This window comes from Penaeus chinensis, chromosome 29 (genome assembly GCF_019202785.1).
Source record: "Penaeus chinensis breed Huanghai No. 1 chromosome 29, ASM1920278v2, whole genome shotgun sequence".
Taxonomy (NCBI): domain Eukaryota; kingdom Metazoa; phylum Arthropoda; class Malacostraca; order Decapoda; family Penaeidae; genus Penaeus; species Penaeus chinensis.
Genome location: NC_061847.1, coordinates 21,402,818 through 21,405,317, shown reverse-complemented (window position 1 = coordinate 21,405,317; position 2,500 = coordinate 21,402,818). Strand labels below are relative to the sequence as shown.

At 29.5% G+C, this 2,500-nt stretch overlaps 1 protein-coding gene across 1 annotated transcript in view; it reads left to right on the top strand.

Moving 5' to 3' along the window:
• The window catches only part of LOC125040647 (protein obstructor-E-like), a 10,263-nt gene that overhangs the window by 255 nt on the left and 7,508 nt on the right, over nt 1–2,500 (top strand). The window lies entirely within an intron of this gene.

The window sequence follows — 2,500 nt, the reverse complement described above, 5'->3', positions numbered from 1 at the left end:
TTTTTCCCCCACAGCTGTCCACAAAAAAAAAAAAAGACAATTATTACTGGTCGCAAATATTTGCCTAACTCTCACAGTGGAAATTGCATGTACCGTTAGCTGGCCTGTGGACCCGCTTTCAAACTCGCCTAACACATCGTATAAATAGTTAATATCTTGCTCATGTTCCCATTGAAGCGATTAGGCAATGTGCGAATGACAATCAAATTCCCGCTGATTAGGTTGTTATCGCTGTGATTACTAACAAAAAATATTTGTAGATAAGTGTTGTGTTTTAATTCGATAAAATTAGTCGTGTCATTAAGTAGTAGTAATGATACTAATCGCATTGTTTATAATGATAATGATTATGGTAATGATAATGAGGATAATGATTTTTATAATGGCAGTATAGATTATTATTATTATAATAATATTATAACAAAAATAATGATGTTTGTGATTGTAATAGTAGTAATAATAGTAATGATGATAGTGTTTGTAATAGCAGTAATAACAGTGTTCATGATGATAATTATAAATATGATAATAATGATGATACTACTAATAATAATGATTATGATGATTATGAAAATAATAATAGTAATAATAATAATAATGAAAAAAATTATGGAAATTGCAATTACTATTATGATAATACAAATAATGATAATGATAATTATGATGATGATAATGACAATGATAATGATAATAACGATAATGGGAATGGTAATGTTAATAATAATAATAAAATAATGATAATAATAATAGTAATAATAATAGTAATAATAATAATAAAATAATAGTGGTATAATAACAGTGATGATAATGATATAAATAATGGTAATAGTGATAATAGTAATGACGATGATAAGGATAATAATGATGATAACAGTCATAGTTTTATTTACAATAGTAATAATATTGTTAATGATAACAGTAGCTGTGATAATAATGTTAATGATAATGATACTACAAGTAATAATATTAATAATAATAATAATAATAATAAACAATGATAATGATAATAATAATAATAATAATAATAATAATAATGATGATAATAATAATACAAATTATGATAATAATAATAATAATTATTATTATTATTATAATAATATAATAGTAATACTAATGACAATGGTGATGATAACAATAATAGTTGTAATAATGATGAGAATGAGGATATTAATATTAATGATGGTGATAATAACAATAATCAAAATGTTAATACAAGGATAATGATTGCCATCATCATGCAAATAACAATGCTAATAACTTGATATTAGTGATAACTATAGAGATAATGATCTGGATAATGACTAATGATAATGATGGTGATTATAATCATGATAATGCTTAAGATGATAAAGATGATTATGATAATTAAGAAACTGGCAATGAAAAAAGAGACTGATAATAATACTATTACTACTACTACAACTACTACAAATAATGATAACAATAGCAACAGCAACAATAATGATGATGATAACAATAATAATGATAAAATTAATAATTATATTGATGATAATAAAGATAAATATGAGAAAAGAACGGGGGTAGGAGAGAAAGAAGGGGAAAAGAGAGCGAAAGAGGTGGGGGGGGAGGGGGGGGGGGGCTAAGGAGTAAGAGGAGGGAAGTGGGAAGGGGCAGATGGGGGGCTGAAAGGGAGAGATAGGAGGGAATTTGAGGAAGAATTGGGAGAGCAGGAAAGGGAGAGGGAAGGGGAAAGAAAAACAGAGAGGGGAGGCGAAAAATGAGGAAAGATTATTATTATTATTATTATTCTATTATTATTTTGTTATCATTATTATTATTATCAATCATCATCATCATCATCATTATTATTATCATTATTTTGCCTGTTAACATTATGAATATTAGTATTAATATGTTATTGCTGCCATTACAATTATACAATATACATTGTTATTACACTACAAATAGCATTCCTTAATATGCTGTTATCATAACCAGTTTTATTCCAATCAAAATAACTTTTATCTTTATTACCACTGTCATTACCTTTAAACCAGTGCAAATAATGAGAAGGCGCCCTTGGACACGTTTCAGGGCTGTATCCCAGGGCAAGATGTCTTCTTCTCACGGTGGATTCTTTGTCCTCTGAGGGTTATTAAAGGGATTCTCATTCTGCCAGTCTTATGTGTTGTTCACCACTAACTTCGTTATTACTGTTATATCCACACGTTTATTGTTTTTGCGAAGTTCTGTTATTGTGTGTTCGTTCTTCGTATGTCTGTTCCTTATTCATCGTCATTTTTGTCTATGTCTATTCATTATATATCCCGTGATGATACAAAGCGAAATAACGACATCGGAAAAAGAGAGAGCAAAACAGCACGACGACCAAACCTCCCGCGTGCCCTTGCGCGTCGCGGCGGCCACCGGGAGATTTCAACGCTCGAGTAAATAGTGATCCGCCAGACTTTCCACATCAGCTAGGTTGGCGCGGTAAAGATGATATATTTAATGACGATGCTGACGGTGAAAGTAGAAG